General features: G+C 39.7%; 1 long non-coding RNA gene across 2 annotated transcripts in view; it reads right to left on the reverse strand.

The window, feature by feature from the left end:
- LOC131921427 (uncharacterized) overlaps positions 1–18,644 on the reverse strand; it is a 95,447-nt gene that overhangs the window by 43,974 nt on the left and 32,829 nt on the right. Inside the window, exon 4 of one of the 2 annotated variants that reach the window (XR_009382005.1) lies at positions 13,317–13,690. The exons of the other annotated variant lie outside the window; for it this stretch is intronic. This is a non-coding gene — a long non-coding RNA (uncharacterized LOC131921427). Of the gene's footprint in view, positions 1–13,316; positions 13,691–18,644 lie in introns of those variants that run through there. 2 annotated transcript variants of the gene reach the window in all.

Consider the following 18,644-nt stretch of genomic DNA (forward strand, 5'->3'; position numbering starts at 1 on the left):
GATACCTACTGTCAACCTCTGGCATAACACATATGTGCACACGCACTTTCATGCACGTGTGTCAACCTCCACAAATACAGGAACATATGCACCCTCCACACATATACACATACATACACTATCTTAAAAAATCCTATGGACTTGGAAAGTGGAAACCATCATAAATAACTCTTAAAGTCTTTTATTGGCAAGACAGAAAATTTGGCAACGAAAGTTTCCAAGTCATATTCCAAAACAGTACCTAAAATAACAAAACTCAGGGTGCTTAATTTTCATTTTAACATATCTGAAATTCTTTTTTATAGTCTATATGTCTTAATCACTATACCTAAAACTTTTATTTCCCTACCATACTAACACACACAAAAAAATGTACTATCCAAATAGGTTAGATATTGCAAGTACATTCTCTTTACTTTGCCAAAGAAAAAAAGACTAATTTTTAAAAAACTAACCTATGTGGATTTTAGTGTCGCTTCTGGGGTGGAACTCTGGCATGTATTTGAAAACCTTCTTGTATTATGCCCATATCCATAGGTCTTCATGAGGCCTTCTGTTTGTTTCTTTGCCCCTAACCTTGCCTCTCCCAATCCCCTGATCAACCAGCTGAGTCATTCATTCACTAATGTTTTGCACATCCTACTGCATACAATCCATGACCCAAGATGATTTTATGCCTTTCCTCTTGAGTCAGTGAGCCTTAGGGACTGGCCACCATAAGTCACACATGCGATCTGAGAAGCAAGCGTCTGACATGTGAGACAACAGAGGTGTGCATGTGCATATCTCTTCACACTGCTTGATTATCCTTCTAGACATGCTCAAGACTCTCAAGAGCAAACTTTTATCTTTCAGTGGCTCTTATAATTTACTTATGATAGATTGTTGCTAGCTACGGCTAACTTTACAAATGCTGTCTAAATCCTGGGGGCATGCTAAGAGTCCTTTACAAATGGAACGTAGTTCTTTGAAGGAGGCTGAATAGCATTCTGTCAGAATTCTAGGGTTCTACCCTGACACTCTTCTATTAGGCTTGTCTAATGGCATCTTTATCACCATGGATATCTAATACTATGTAACTCAAACAGAAGCACTTCTTGCCCTGGATATGACCCAAAACTAGCACTGGTCCTAACATCATTGGTCATAGTGCTATTCTGAAGTGCTATTTCAGAGAGAATTACCAAGCAATTTTGGTTCTTTTTTTTTTTTTTTTAGAGTAAGATACAAGGCACATAATTAAATCTTTGCTTTGAAGGGAATGTCTCAGCACATTTCCACTCACTGTGTTCCCAAACTGTCACTAGTAACACCTGCCTGAGTCTTGTGGGACTTACTCCCAACTAGTGTAGTGGTAAGTCCAGAGGATTCACAGCTTACTGTTCATCAGTCTCTTCAACTAAACCTACTGCCAACAACATCATTGATGAAGTCAAAATTCAGAAGAATTTTCAACCTCTCCAGTCCCCTTCAGATTCTGTTTACCACATGTAGAAGAGCTAAATTTACATGGAGGTAGACAATGGTGTATGCTTTTGACAAAAAAAAAAAATTAAGAAAAATCACTTATTCTTCTCATAGATGTAAAAGTAATTAATTCTCAAGATCCATAGCTATAAGCTATGTGGTAAAGATTTCACTTAGAGCTACATGGTGATAATTTGCTATATGTAATAAATTAGGTAATATTTTTATAAGTTTCAGAACATTGAATAAAGACAGAAGTGTCATTAAGACCATCATTCCTACATCATTTTAATTGATGGGGCTAAGAATTGAATCCAGAGCTGCATGTGTGCTAAACACACATGCTCATCTATACTCTAGCCTTTGTGTATTCCTTCTTTAAAGGCATAATACACACATGCCTTATTTTGAGAAATCTCTCTCAAACATTCAAATTTTACAACCCCATTGGTGAAATAAATACTACTTCTTTGGTACTCTGTGCACTACCAGAAGAGAAAGATAACCATCAACCCAGCTATAAATCCTGCAATCTACGATGGTGATCTGTCCGATGCTGGCACAAACATGGTGGGAGTAACCAACCACTGTCTCATTGGCTTTAAGGCCCACTCCATGAGATAGAACTCACGCCTGACACGTCTCAGATGGCCAAGAACCTGGGATTAGATAAGTCATAGGCTTAGGAGAAAACCAAATATTATTGTTCTGCTAAAGGTACATAGCAGTAAAATGACATCCCTGGTATTAATAGTTCTCTGATGGTAGCAATGTCAGTCACAAATGAGAACCACTGAGTTAAATGCATGTCCTCTGGGAAGGCAACCTCAACCCTAGTACCCCAAAGGAAAATTTACTAAGCAGCTATGTTCTTTAGCACACACCCCCAAGGAAAAAAAAAAGATTGGCTGACAAAATTAAAACCCCAATGTTGTATGCAATTCCTATGAGAGACATGTTGGTCAAGGGTAAGGTTATGAACAACCTCACATTTGATGCACCAGTCATTAAAATGGTACGTTATATCACTTCTGCATACCAGAATGCTTATGGCTATTAAACTGTTTTCACAGTTTGGAGAACAAGAAATAGTTCTGAATTTTCACCTGATGTATTTCTGTGGGAAAGTAGAGCCCCTTATGACACCTGCTGGCACAGCAGGCCTAACACAATGTGGCAGAGAGACAGAAATGACAGCCAGGCTGCGCCTTATTCCTCTGCCAAGATGACCTAGATTTGTTAAAATCCAGAGCCGTGTAGATCTGGGGAGTTCACAAAGTGCTGACTAGTTTTACTCCCTGGGGATGCAAGTCTCTCAGCCAAGTCACAAAGAACAGAGTGATGATCAAGAGATTAGAAAGTTCAATTAAAGACCAGCTGCACAACGGACATCAAAGTAGAGACCAGGGACCCAGAAGTACACTGAGGACTCTTCCTGACTTCAAACACAACATTTTATTTGGCTTCTGTGTTTAGTCACTTAAATATTAATCTTTAGAATATTACTTGTTTATAAGAAATGGGGCAAATTCAAAACAACACTTAGATATTAATTAGTGTAAATGTCATCAATTCTTGTTCTCACAGTTGACATCTGTTAAAATTTTTGCTTTGATTCTAATCCATTATGAAACTGTGCAAACGTTGCTACAACGATATGCAGATAGTCTCACTCTAATGTTACACAGTCAATACAACACTCTTTTATATGCAAAACTGTAATAATCGTCATGACCCTGTTCAGCACAGTGGTTCACTAAACACCTGTAAATAAAGCTTACAACATGCTGCTAGCCTTTTTATACCGTTTTCAGGTAACTAGAACATGACAAAATGAATAGCCTTTAAAAGTTGTAGAGCAGTCAGATATATGTGCATGTGCAAGAGACAGCATGTTAGAAACTAGCTGTGTATCTAGATGACAATCAGGACAAGTTCCTGAGTGCCCTGTCCACGTTTGGCAATAACCATTAGCAGGGATTATATGCAAGGAAACCTGAATCATTTCATCGTTGCTTCAGACCTTCAGTTGATTAGCCTTAAGCAAGTGATTAAGTTCTGTGTTCAATCATTTCCTCCTTTGCGAAATAAGGTAAAGATAATGTCCTAATTGGAAATTTGAGTTATAATGGGGAATAAAGGGCATGGGTTTGAAGCAGGCAAAAATCAAGGTGATTATTTCAATCATATCTGCCTTCAAATATCTAAATGTTTATCAGATTAAAAATAAATAATAATTAGTTTTTGAAATTTTGAATGGCATACAAGATCTAATGTGTAAAAGTCACGGGAGGCATAATCAACCCAAGAAAGAACTTTAAGGTCATTGAAACTGTAACCAATGAATTGGATACATCAAAAAGTAAAAGCATCCTGTCAGGGTTAGACTCTGGATTGGGGGGAAAAAAAGAGTAGTAGAGAAAAATCCAAGGTCCTTTCCAACTCTTAAGTGATATGATACATTCATATGCATAGTTGCTGAAAACTTTAGCTGTTCTTGTTTCTTTGAAGGTACTGGTATTTCTACAAGGCCTCTGGCTTATAAAGAGACAGGATATAAATTTTTGACCAGCTCCTCAGTTGTTATGGTAACAAGAGAAAGGGACATAGCAGAACAGATTGGCTAGTGATTAGAAACTTCTTAAATAGCAACTGCTGTAAATGAAGAGGAAGCTGATATGTAATAGCAGAATCAAAAGAGTAGAGTGCTTGACCCATCACTTTCTGATGAACTATCAAGTTGAGATATACAACCATAAAGCATGATAGAAATTTCAAACATCAATTTCTCCCAAAACAAGAGAAGACATTCTGGGCATAGTTATATGTGCAACATTAGAGACAGGGTTATTAAAAGAAGTTGCTTTGAATAAACAAATTTATTTTTTTTAACCACAGTGATTCACAAACAGTATCTCTAGTTTCTAGTTAAAGGAATATTTAAGGAAGTTGTGTGCAGAAAACCAGATAGACTGCTTACTGATCTCTTCTCCTTCTGTTGCCCTGATCCTATCCCCCAGTCTCATCCCCAGCTCTTCGGCATTCACTGTTGCCCTGTTCCCATCTCCTGTGGATCACACAGATATTCCCACTTCTAACCTCCTCCCACTCATTGTTTTATCCCAGCCCCCACTTCCAGCAGGCACCCCCTGCTAACCCAAGGGCCACTCTTCCCAAGGCAACAAGTAGGCTGAAGGCGGTCCCAAGCTCTGTAGTCTCATCCCCAGCTCTGCAGCAGAACACCTGCTTCAGCCTCCCTTTCCTCTCTGACCCCATCTCTAACAGATCAGGAAGACCTTCTTTCCCCCAACTCATCCCAGTATCCCAGCCTCCAACAGCAGCAGGTACTCCCTTTGAACACATCAGCTGAGCAGCTCAGGAAAACCGGCAGCACACAGCCATCACACTTTCCTGAAATCCAGAAAGGAAATGGAAACCAAGTAACAAATCACCCATCAAACAAAGACAAATCCAGAAATCAGCACCTAAACTTACAACCATCCCAAACCCAGATGCCTAGACACCAGTATAAAAAAACACAATCAATAACATCTGGGGTAGTATGTCTCCAGCTATTCTACCACAACAGGTCCTGAATACCTACCATAGCTGAAGCACAAAAGAAAGACCTTAAAACAGACTGTATGAAGACAATAGAGGTCCTTAAGGAGGAAATTAATAAATCCCTTAAAAAAATGAAAAAAGAAACAGTGGAAGGAAACAAAACTGTTCAAGACATGACAATTTAAATAGAATCAATAAAGAAAACATAAACTGAGGGAATTCTGAAATGAAAAATTTAGGCATCTGAACAGGAACCACAAAAACAACCTTCACCAACAGAACACAAGAAATAAAAGAGAGAAAGAATCTCAGGCATTGAAAATACTATAGAAGAAATAGATACCGTAAGTCAAAGAAAATGTTAAATCTAAAAAATATCCTGACCCAAAACATCCAGGAAATCTGAGATACTATGGAAAGACCAAATCTAAGAATAATAGGTACAGTGGATAGCTATTTAAGCCATGCCCTGAAGCACCACCCCTAGTGAGGCAGCATTAGCTATTATATCTGCCTATGACCTTGAGGTACCTGCCCTTGGGGACTGGCCACTGGGGACCCTTAAGACCTGAGATGCACATATGCCCTCTCTCTTGACTACCTCATGGTTTTGGATGCTGAGATCTTGGACCAAGTCATTCAGTGTGGGACATAGCTCAGCTTTCCTCAACCCTATGATAAATCTCCCATGGTTGCAAATTTACCCCCAAATAAATTCCTTTGATCATTAAATAGATTCTGTGGATTAATCTAATTAAATAGGAACAGTGGAAGGAAAAAAATCCCAGATTAAAGGCTCAGAAAGTATTTCCAACAAAACCATAGAAGAAGATCTCCTTCTCCTAAAGAAGGAGATCCCTATAAAGTATAAGAAGTAAACAACACCAAATAGCACATAATAATTAAATCCATGTCTCCAATGGAGCCCAGCTATTCTACCACAGCAGGTCCTGAATACCTACCATAGCTGAAGCACAAAAGAAAGACCTTAAAACAGACTGTATGAAGACAATAGAGGTCCTTAAGGAGGAAATTAATAAATCCCTTAAAGAAATGATTCCTCAGCACATAATAATTAAAACACTAAATGTATAGAACGAGGAAAGAATACTGAAAGCAAGGATGGTGTGGAGATGGTGGGAGTAGCCAACTAATGACTGGTCAGCCTCAGACCCATCTCATGAAAGTGAGTCCACATCTGATTCTACCTGTAGTGCCAGGACCCAGAGGCTGGATGGCCCAGAGACCTAGGATAGAACCAAACATAACTGGAAAAAAAAAGTCAATGTAATGATGTCCAACAGTATTCTGCTATACTTGTAGATTGGTGACTACCCCAATTGTCATCAGAGAGCCTTCATCCAGCAACTGACAGAAACAGATGCAGAGACCCACAGCCAAGCATTGGGTCGAGCTGGAATTTGGGGAATCCTGCTGAAGAGAGGGAGGAAGAATTGTATGTAGGGGGGTGGAGGGAGGTGAGGGGTCAAGGACATCACAGGAGAACCCACAGAAACAACTAACCTGGGCTCATGGGAGCTCACAGAGTCTGTTCTGACAACCAGGGAGCCTGCGTGGGAGCAACCTAGGTGCTTCACATATGTGTGACAGTTGTGTTGTAGCTTGGTTTACCTGTGGGATTCCTAGTGGAGGGAGCAGGGGCTATCCCTAAAGCTTTGGCTGGTATTGGGTAACCTATTCCTCATACTGGGTTGCCTTGCCCAGCCTTAATACAAGGAGAGGAGCTTAGACCTACCTCCACTTGATAGGCCATGCTTTGTTGACACTCATGGGAGGCCTGCCCCTTTCTGAACAGAAATAGAGCAGGAGTGGATTGGGAGGAGGCTGGCACAGAAGGGAGATGAAGGGCAGAGAGGGGAGGGAAAGGGGGAAAACTGCAGTAAGGATGTAAAAATAAATGAATAAATTTAATTAATCATAAAAAAGCTGCTATGAAAAAGACCAAGTAACACACAAAGGCACACCTATTAGAATTAAACCTCCCTTCCCAGGGGACACTTTCAAAGCCAGAGGACCTAGACAAAATCCCACCAGGGAATTCCTACAGCTGATAAACACTTTCAGCCAAGTGGCTGGATACAAGATTAACTCAAAAAAATCAGTAGTCCTCCTACATACAAAGGAAAGACTGAAGAAGAAATCAGGGAAACAACACCTTTCACAACAGCCTCAAACATTATAAAATATCCTGGGGTAACTGTAGCCAAGCAAGTGAAAGGCTTGTATGATAAAAACTTCAAATCTTTGAAGAAGATATCAGAAGATGGAAAGATCTCCCATGCTCATGGATTGGAAGGATTAACATAGTAAAAATGGTCATCCTACCAAAAATGATCTACAGATTCAATGTGATCCCAATTAAAATCCTAAAACAATTCTTTACAGACCTAAAAAGAACAATACCAACTTCCCATGGAAAAACAAAAATCCCAGGATAGCTGAAACAATCCTAAACAATAAAAGAACTGCTGGAGGTCTCACCATTTCTGATTTCAAGTTGTACTGTAGAGCTGTAAATGGTGATATTTTATTTGTACTGAAATGTGATTTTATTTGTATGTTAATAAATAAAGTTGCCTGGGGGTCAGAGCTAATAGCAAGCCATAGCAGAGCTGGGCATTCGTGGCGCATGCCTTTAATCCCAGCACTTGGTAGGCAGAGCTAGGTAGATCTCTGTGTGGTCAAGGATACAGCCAGCATTGGAGACACACGCCTTTAATCTCAATACCAACCATAGAAAATCTGGAGGTCTGTACAAACAGGCAGTGATGAGGCAGTCATGTGGTTGGGTTTACAACCAATGAGAAGGCAGAACAGAAAGTCTATATAAAGACAAACAGACAGGAAGTAGCTCTCTTTCGGAGAGGTCTCTTGGCTGAAGAGGCTAGCTGCAGCAGGCGGGTAAGGCTCTTAGCTCTGATCTCTTGGCTTCCTTCTTTGCATTGGTTCTGTGTTTTTTATTTAATAAGACGGTTGGTTACATCTACAGCTGTAATAATAAAAACTGCATGGTATTGGCATAAAAAACAGACAGGTTGGTCAATGAAATATATTTGAACATCCAGACATAAACACACACACACACATTTACGGACACTGATTTTTCATTTTTAAAAAAAGCCAGAAATACACACTGGAAAAAAGATAGAATCTTCAACAAATGGTGCTGGTCAAACTGGATGTCAGCATATAGAAGAATGCAAATAATCCGTATTTATCACCCTGCACAAAACTCAAGTCCAAGTGGATCAAAGACCTCAACATATAACAAGATAAACTGAACCTGGTAGATTGGGGATTAGCCTTGAATGCACTGACACAGAAGACTTTCTAAATAGTACACCAATAGTGTAGGCACTAAGTTCAATAATTGATAACTGGGACCTCAAGAAACTGAAAAGCTTCTGAAAGGCAAAGGACACAATCATTCAGACAAGAAAATAGCCTACAGAATGGGAAAGGATTTTTACCAACTCCATATCCTATAGAAGACTAATACCAAATATATAAAGAATTTAAGAAACTAGATATCAAAACCCCAAATAATTTAATTTTTAAAGTGAGGTGCAAATATAAACAGAGAATTTTCAAATAGAGGAAACTCAAATGGCTGAGAACCACTTAAAGAAATGTTCAATATCCTTAACCATCAGGGAAATGCAAATCAAAACTGCATTCAGATTCTGTCGTACACCTGTCAGAGTAGCTAAGATCAGTAACACAAGTGTAAGCTCATGCTGGCAAAGATGTGTAGTAAGGGGAACACTCATCCATTGCTGGTGGGAATGCAAACTTGTACAGCCACTATGGAAATCAGTGTGACATTTCCTCAGAAGGTTGGGAATCAACCTATTTTAAGATCCAGCTCTACCACTCTTGCATATTATATCTAAAGGATGTTCTATTCTACTACAAGGACACTTGAAAGATCATGTTCATTGATACTTTATTCATAATATCCAGAAACTGGGGACAACCTAGATGTCCCTCAACAGGAGAATAAATACAGAAAATGTGGTACATTTACACAATGGAATATTACTCAGCTGTTAAAGAAAAATGGCACCATGAAATTTGTAAGCAAATGAAGGAAACTAGAAAAAAATCATCCTGAGTGAGGTAACCCAGACTCAGAAAGATAAATATGGTATGTATTCTCTCTTATTTGTGAAAATTATCCATTCAGTAAATTATTACCAAGCTACAATCAGTGACCCAGAGAGGTTATGTACAGAGAAAGGGTCTGGGGTGGACACATGAATATCCCTGGGAAAGAGAAATAGAATAGATTTTATGGGTGGACTCGGGGGAGGGTGGGAATGCTAAAGGGATGGTCATGTTGGGAGAGGGAGAGGAAATAGGATAGAGGGAGAGAATGTGAGGAGACATTTGGAATTGAGGGCCATTTGAGGGATTATATGGAAACCTAGTACAGTCAAAACCTAAAATAATGAAGGGGATCCTAATGAGGTTTCTTAATAATAAGGAATGTGGAGTCTCAAGCCATATCTTGTCACCAAATGAAGCTTCCAGTACTGGGACTGAGTTGCGTTCAATTGAGTTGTTGATCAAGGAAGTTTCATGAAAATCCCCAAGCATCTCCAACTGTTGCTAAGACATGAGTTATTCTCTAACTGGGGCCCCATTGTCAAGGACAACACCCATACAAGTCATGGAGAAATCCAGCTTGTGTCTACATGGAGCCTTCACCCCTAAGTTCTAGTGTCTTTGGTGCAGGAAGGTACACTGCAGGCTACCAAAAGAGAAATGTCAACACCAACCCAGCCACGAAACCTTTGACTCATAATCTGTCCTGCCTGCAAATATGCCAAGGCAGTGATGGAACAGAACTTGTGGGAGTAGTCATTCAATGTCTAATTTGAATTAAGACCATTTCCATGAGATGGAACCCATACCTGACACTTCTTGTGTGAACAAGAACCAGAGACCAGATAGCCCAGAGGGAATGGATAGAAGATACCAGGAGAAACAAGGCCCTGTGAATCAACTAAACCAGGCACATATGAACTCACAGAGTCTGACACAGCAAACACAGGGCCTATACAGGTCTACGTCAGGTCTTCCGCATATATATTATAGCTGTTAGCTTAGAATTTTTGTGGTACTCCTGACCATGAGAATGAATGGGTCTCTAACTCTTCTGTCTGTTCTTAGGAATCTTTTCCTTCTGTTAGTTTGCCTTGACCAACTTCGATATGATGGCTTTTTGCTTTATCTTATTATATTTTATTCTATCATGTTTGGTTGTTATCCCTTAGAAGCCTGTTCTTTCCTAGTGAGAGACAGACAGGGAGTGGATCCAGAGTGGAGGGAAAGTGGGGAGGAACTTGGAGGAGTAGAGGGAAGGAAAACTATAATCAGGACATATTGTATGAGAAAATAATCTATTTTCAATAAATGGGAAAAAAGGAACATCAGATATTAAAAAAATAAAATAAAGAGCTGATTATCTTTTCAGGAGCCATTTGTAAACCCAAGCACAGTGGCTTGACGCTGCTGCATGAGTTGGTTGACTCACGTGCACAGTCTCCTGTACAGTACCACAATGGGTTGGAACTACTACAATCCCTCTGCTCAGGAAGGAGGAAAGTGGTCACTTTGTCCAGTCAAGCACATATACTGGCCAAGATGAAACACAGTAAGTCTAAGTAATATTTAAATAGGACAAAGTCATCTGGATGAGAGAAAGAAAATAAAGCTATTTTAACTTAATTATGCTCATTTCAACATAATTATTATTAAGTTCTTCTTTGAATAAACTTTTGTCCATATGTTTAGCTATTTTCCAGATAAGGAGTTTAACTAGATTTGAAACTATCCCACGGCTGGGCAGAAGGATTTCTGAATTTACTAGAATCCCATGCAAAATTGATGTCCATTTGGTTTTGCTTAGGGGCCCATAACTCCCAGAAGATTTTTAAAAAGGGACTGTGACCCATTACAAATACTAATTAGTCCCCATAGCAACCAATTAGCTTCAGAAATGTCTATCATAAATTCTATACTAACTCCAAGGTTATAAAGCATAGGGGAAAGAGAAGAAAGATGCCTGAGGATAGTTGCTAAAACGTCCAGGCACAGTGTGTGTGTGTGTGTGTGTATGTGTGTATGTGGTGTGTTATCACAGGACACTCACATATGCTAACAGCTTTCCCAGACAGTTTAACTCTCTCTCTTAAATTCAGCACAAGAAGAGTTTAAATTTCTTCTAGTTAGTACAGGATCACTCATCATCAGGAGCCACTTCAAGTATTGAAAATTTCTAAATCACATTTCTGGATTAACCGCAGGAGGCACAAGAAGAAAGCAAATATATTCTTATGACTTAATCCAAATAATGTGGTGTGCATCTCTGAGTTAGTTTTTTCTGAAGTTTATCCCTCCCAAGGGATCTCAGAGACAGCAGATAGACCAATATAAATGAAGGCAAAATGAGAAACTATGAAGAACAATTTTAAGGCATCTGTAATTTATGAACTTTTTGAGAAGTGCTCTAATGCTGCAAATATCTATTTTTTCTCAAATTACATTAATTTTCTTAGTTAAAAAAAATGTCTGGGGGAGGCTGGTTGATATGGGTTCAGCAAAAATAGCACTTGCCTTCAATCTGAACAGTCTAAGTTCAGAGCCTGGAATCCACCAGGTGGAAGGAGAGAGCTGGTTCCTGCAAGTTGTCCTCTGACCTCCATACAGGCACTGCAATATTCATGAGTGTTCTGTCTCTCAGTCTCTGCCTGTCTCTCTATCTGCCTGTCTGTCCATCTGCCTGTCTTCCCCCCCGCCCCCGCAATACACACACACACACAACACACACACACACACACACACACACACACACAGAGTAAATTGTTGTGGGATGTCTTTCTGTATGCTGTGAATATGTGTGGCTCCCATTGCATAATAAATAAAACTTTTTTGGCCTATGGCAAGAAATCTTACAGCCAGATGGGAAATCCAAGCAGAGACACAGAGAGAAGAAGGGTGGAGTTGAGAGAGACGCCAACCCGTCGCCCAAGGAGCAACAAGACGCCAGCAGACCGGTAATGCCACAGTTACATGGCAACATACAGTTTAACAGAACTGGGTTAAGTTATAAGAGCTAGCTAACAAGAAGCCTGACCCATAGACCATACAGTTTGTAAATAATACAAGTCTCTGTGTGTTTGTTTACTTGGGACCAAGTGGCTGTGGAAAGTGGGTGGGAGAGATTCATCCTGACTGTGGGGCCAGGCAGGACTGGAGAAACTTCCAGCCTCCTGGGAATGGAAACAAATCTGTGTCCAAGACACTAAAATTATCAGAGAAGAATATGTTCCTGATAAATATTGGTACTGATAACACGTAGTTCAGAAATGAGTTACCTGTTTCTGTAGTGTCCAGCAATACAAATACCCTTTCAAAAGACCTATGGACACAAATGTGCCCTGCATATAATGAAATTGCCATTACCAAAATATTTCCCAATAAATTATGAAATATGAATTATCATGAATAAGACTAACCCTACGGTGGTCAGATATACAGTGGAATACATCTTCACTCCCAGCACTTGGGAGGTAGAGGCAGGTGGATCTCTATGCTTCAAGACCTAGCAAGTTACAGGCCATCTAGGGCTACATAGTGAGATCCTGTCTCAAAAAACAAAAACAAACAAACAAACAAACAAACAAGACTAATCCTATCCTCTATAGGTGTGTAGGTGTTTATTGCTGAAATCCTGGACCCTATTCCCTGCACTAACAAGTATTTTTCCCCCATTCTGTTGCTAGTTCTGTCCTCTCCCTGCTCTTCAAGCCCTAAAGCCTCCAGTTAGTGGAGCTGCCTAGACTCCCTTTGTCTCCCGCAGTGTGACAGCAGAGATCTATTGATGCCTTCAGGCCTCAGTCCCTGGGGAAGGTGAGCTTATGCCTTTCTCACTGTACTGAGATCACCATACTTCCTTCCCAGCCAAATTTCCCAGGCATGGTGAGAAATATGTCTTTCCCCAAACACCTATATGGATATTCACTCAATCTGGCATTGAATTCCCAGGATCAAATGTTTCCAACTAATTTCTTTATTATTTGGCCCTTCTAATGTTATCCAGATGCCCATTTTAAAATGTCAAACACTGAACTAGCTGAGCCTGCTCACTAGAAAACAATGATAGGGCACATTTATGCTTTAAATCTATACCATTTATATATATTTGATTTAGTAACAAAGGAGTGAAACATTAGCATGTGCCGAGGAAATCCATCCCTTTAATCCATTAATAGTCTCAGCTGTTTCCTATCTTATATCTGACTATTCTACTTGTTTTGTTCTTACATTGTTAAATTTAAAACATTGGTTTGTGCTTATGGAATGTTCAGTTTACTGTTTTAAATTAACCTAACATTTTAGTGGAAAAAAATAAGAGAGCAACAATTTTCTTATCACTCTATTCTCCATTTTTTATGTTCCCATTTCATTATAGTTTGTCTTTGTGAACTGGTGAAACTAACATACCACCAAGTATCCTTCTATACCTTGCTATGGATCATTTTTACTGACTCTTGTTTTCTGATCCTTTGTTCTGCTTGAATAACACGAGTCCTTTCTCTATATGTTTGTACACAGCCTCCGAAATGTGAGTCTGGAAAAGAACAGACATGATAGGAATTGATCCACTGCTTTTCAGCCTTATTCATTTTTGTGAATGAGAGGAGGAGACAAGTTCACTTGTCATGGAGGGAACTCTTTATGTTGTTGATTGCTCTTAGATTTTGAAGACAACCTGAGTTCATCCTTTCCCTTGATTTTTCTTTGAGCAGAAGTCAGAAGAAATGAAGGGATACTCCAACTGAAGCTGTAGGCAAACACAGTGAATGAAGAGTATTTCTGAGGCAGCATATTTTCTCAGTGCCTTTAATTTTTGTCTTTTTGTCTCAAGCACAAAGAATCTTTATAAATTTGGTGTTGTACATGGCCTTGTTACTATACATAGCGTATTTTGTTGTATTGAGATGACCACAAAAGTATTTTGTATCTCATTTGCTTCTTTACAAGGTCACCTTGATTATCACTGCCTGGAGGACCAGCCTTTAGACAGCCCAGGGCTGAAAAGGAGTCAGTCCATGGCATCAGCATATACTAAGACTTTTCTATCTGAGGAGGTTAAGGGAAAAGACACTCACACTCTCTTGATGGTTTTCTTCAGACCTTTTCTTTGTTACTCTTTTGCATTCTCTATTCTTTATTTTCCTGGTGATTTCCTTCTCTCATTCTTGATGTTTCCCTTCTAACTCTCCCATTCTTGATGTTTTCCTTCTAACTCATTTTAACTCTCTCATTATTCTTTTTCCATTTTTTATACTTTTTTATTTTTTATTTTGCAATACAGTTCAGTTCTACATATCAGCCACGAATTCCCTTGTTCTCCCCCCTCCCGCCCCCCTCCTCTTCCCCGCAGCCCACCCCCCATTCCCACCTCCTCCAGGGCAAAGCCTACCCCTTGGACTGAGATCAACCTGGTGGACTCAGTCCAGGCAGGTCCAGTCCCCTACTCCCAGGCTGAGCCAAGCGATCCTGCATAGGCCCCAGGTTTCAAACAGCTGACTCATGCAATGAGCACAGGACCTGGTCCCACTGCCTGGATGCCTCCCAAACAGATCAAGCCAATCAACTGTCTCACCCATTCAGAGGGCCTGATCCAGTTGGGGACCCCTCAGCCACTGGTTCATAGTTCATGTGTTTCCATCCGTTTGGCTATTTGTCCCTGTGCTTTATCCAACCTTGGTCTCAACAATTCTTGTTCATATAAACCCTCCTCTTTCTCACTAATTGGACTCCCGGAGCTCCACCCGGGACCTAGCCATGGATCTCTGCATCCAGATCCCTCAGTCGTTGGATGGGGTTTCTAGCACGATAATTAGGGTGTTTGGTCATCCCATCACCAGAGTAGGTCAGTTCGGGCTGTCTCTCGACCATTGCCAGCAGTCTGTTGTGGGGGTATCTTTGTGGATTTCTGTGGGCCTCTCTAGCACTTTGCTTCTTCCTATTCTCATGTGGTCTTCATTTACCATGTTCTCCTATTCCTTGTTCTCCCTCTCTGTTCTTGATCCAGCTGGGATCTCCCGCTCCCCCAAGCTCTCTTTCCCTCAACCCTCACCCTTCATTACCCCCACTCATGTCCACAGCTTTATATACTTCAGCAAAATTTTTCAGGCAATATAAAATTACAATGTTGTTACATTCTGTTTTTCAAATGAGTGATTACAATGAATGCAAAACAAACAATAAAAATAGCATGTTTTCCATATCCCTTACATTATTAAACATTTTGCACATTACAGGCAAAAAGCACATTGTCCCAAGAACCCACATACATTCATACTCAAGCAACTTGTTATATAGATTAACTATGTGGGCAAGCAAGGTACTCTTCTCAGTCAGGTCTTTTAGTGACAAACTGCAGTTTTGCAGATCCAAAGAAAGGGTCAATTATTCTATTATTTATCTTTGAAGGTAATCTTATAAGCAATCTTAAAGGAATCACAAACCTAAACTTTTATATACTTTAAATCTTTGGGGTGCATATCCACCCATCAATAGTTTCTTATATCAGGAGATTGAGGGCAAAAATGAGCACAAGGAATTAATCATCACCTTTGGTCATCAACCAGTTCTAACAAGAAAAGTGTGCCAGCTATTAATAATTGGGCTGCTTAGTTCTTGTTCCCTGACTTTAAAGAATTCCTCATTCAACTCCGTGCCTTTATAAAACATTAGATTATCTTCTTGAGTTTTTCACCTCAAAGCTATTTAACAAAAACATCTTAGTCCAATTTTAAGTTATTTTCAAAGCTCTGTTTCAGTTGTGATGCACTCCAAAACCTGTGAAAACATCTCTTAACATTAAGGTTAAAAGAATTTAAGCTAGCTGGGCTAACTGGGATTCAACTGTTTTTCTTAATCACTAGCCTAAGCCACAGTCTATATGGCTCCTCAATAGAAACTCATGTGTTCTAGCTGTGTGACATTTCCTTGTGTTTATTTTTACTCATCAAAACTTTGTATAAACTAATATTTTTATCATTTAGACAGTACAGTTTAGGAAGGAATCATCAGAATAATCCACAGGTAAAAATGCCCAGTAGAATGGGATGTATCCACAAGATAAACACACTACATTACAGGCAGTGGGGATCTCCCCACACCCATTCACACCATGCTAGATACCAGAAGAAGATGGCAAGGGCAAACATGTAAAGGCACAGCAGAAACAAAAGACTCTCTGGGATCTGTGGTCTCAGGGACTTGCCTATCTGAGATTCACCCATCAGGGATTTTCCTCCTGGTAGGTTGACACCCTGAAGTCAATTGCCACCTGCTACTCCTCTGACATGGCCCCCGGCACTAGATATTTTATTCTTTAATTAAGGAAAGGAGAAAGTCAGCTTCTCCAACCCCTTGAGCCCAGGCTAGACTGATAATTCTTAACCAATAGGTATATCAGCATAGCAAAGGTAAGTCATAGCCTCTTCTGACCCAGCATTACTCATTCTTATTTCCAGGAAAACCTTCTCTTAAGAAACTTAGCTTACATCCTATGAAAAACCCACACTACGAGAAGTCATGTAGAGATGTCCCAAGTACAACCCTAGCTGATCTTCCAGAGGATAGCTCAAATTGACTCAGACCTGATGGTGAGTGATCTAAATTATTCACTCACTAGAACTTTCACATACCCCTTAAGGCATATGATCTCAGTCCTAAGTGACCAAAGACTCATTCAGCTGAACTTTGTCAGTCTACAGAGCATAATAATTTTGCTTGAAGCCATTAAGGTTTGAGGTAATTTACTAAGTGGGAAGAGATAATAAAATAGTAGTCATATGAAACTAGGCTTCTGTGAACAATTACCAAATCATAATCTCCTGGAACTAACCTCTTGCCATTTCAGGGGTAGCATGGAAACATCCTGGATGCCAAACACAACTGTAAGTTAAATTGAACTAATATTGTGGTTGATCTACACAGCATAAAAAGTGATGTGTGTATGTGTATGTTGAGTGATGGATTTGTTCCTTGTGGTTTTTGTAACAATTTCCAGAAAACCTGATGATTTGAAACAAGAGAAATTTATTCCTCAGTCTATACATCTAAAGATAGGGTATTTTTTAACATGCTTCTTCATAGCTATGTACAACCTGCAGTCCATGGGCTTCATGTACACCAAGATAACAGTCAACGAAACCAAACACAGACTCATAAGCTTACTTTAAATGTTAAGAGATTTTTTTTGTGTGGTGTTCTTAAACTTAATTTAATGATTCTCAAGCATGAATGTTTGAGATAACCAATGTCTGTCAGAAAGTTGAACAGGCCTGTAAGTTAGAGACACCCCATTCCTTACCCCATCCAGATCTTGATTATTGTATGCCTTCCCTGGCTTATTTGGCTAATGGCTGCATCACATCGGTGCTCTGGCTTCATGTCATCTCTTCTATTTTTCACTCTGTATTGCCTTCTTTCTGTCTCTGTCTCTCTGTCTCTCTGTGTGTCTCTCTCTGTCTCTGCCCCCATCTGTCTCTGACTCTCTCTCCTCTCTCTCTCTCTCCTTATTCTATCTTCTCAGAGTCTCTCCTTAGCTCAAGAAAAATTCTTCCCTTAGCTCAGTCAAGATTCTTAGATTTTTATGTCTACAAAAGACCCTTTTGCCAGATTCCAAGAATTTGATAACAAAGTAGCACCCCTATATACATCCGCTTATAACATTTGGTATGAGGACAGGAGCACTGAAATGGGTCCCCATCACCCTAAAGCTTGTGATACATAAACAAAGTTGATCAAAATAAAGCAACTATGGCAGTGCACTGGATAGAGTTTCAAAAACAGATGGTAGTTAGTGCTGTAGCAAGAACACTCCCTGTAAGATTGACGATGCAATCTGAGTTCATCTCTGAATCTGCCTTTTCCATTCAGCTGCTGTGTCCAGTGTGAGAGAAAATTGAGGTGAGTAAGTGATTGCAAATAAATTCAAATTAAGCTCAGTAGCTCAGTGGATTTTACATGATTTTACCTGGGTTAAATTCATCTGACAATGCAGGATGACTTTGTGGTGCTATTTTGGAATTCTCCTGGCAAATTGGTTATATTGGCTGCATATCTGGGGATATTCAGCCATTCTCTAACTTTTGACTGAGAACTTCCATATAATTTCCATAAGTGTATTATTATTTTCTTCACTTAAATTTTTATTTTTTTCTTCATCGCTCCAGCACTACCTAGTATAATAACACAAATTTCTTTATCTACCCTGCAGTCTCGTAAGGAGAACATTGCAAAGAAAACTCTCATAGTTCAGAAGCTCCCACTAAGATGTGTAAGACGAGTCAGGTCCGACGTGGACTAAATTTGCCTATAGCGTTGGCAGCTGATGTATCTCCTGACAAATGCACTAGAACCCTCAGATCTGTTAGTTTTGGCAACTGTTGCGATCAGAGGTTTACGCCTTATAAATTCAATTACTTCTGTTTAAAATTACTTGAAATTCAAGCCAAGGATTAATAGATAACAAATTTCCTCTGCTGAGCCATTCATACAAT

The sequence above is a fragment of the Peromyscus eremicus genome, chromosome 11 (genome assembly GCF_949786415.1).
Source record: "Peromyscus eremicus chromosome 11, PerEre_H2_v1, whole genome shotgun sequence".
Taxonomy (NCBI): Eukaryota; Metazoa; Chordata; class Mammalia; order Rodentia; family Cricetidae; genus Peromyscus; species Peromyscus eremicus.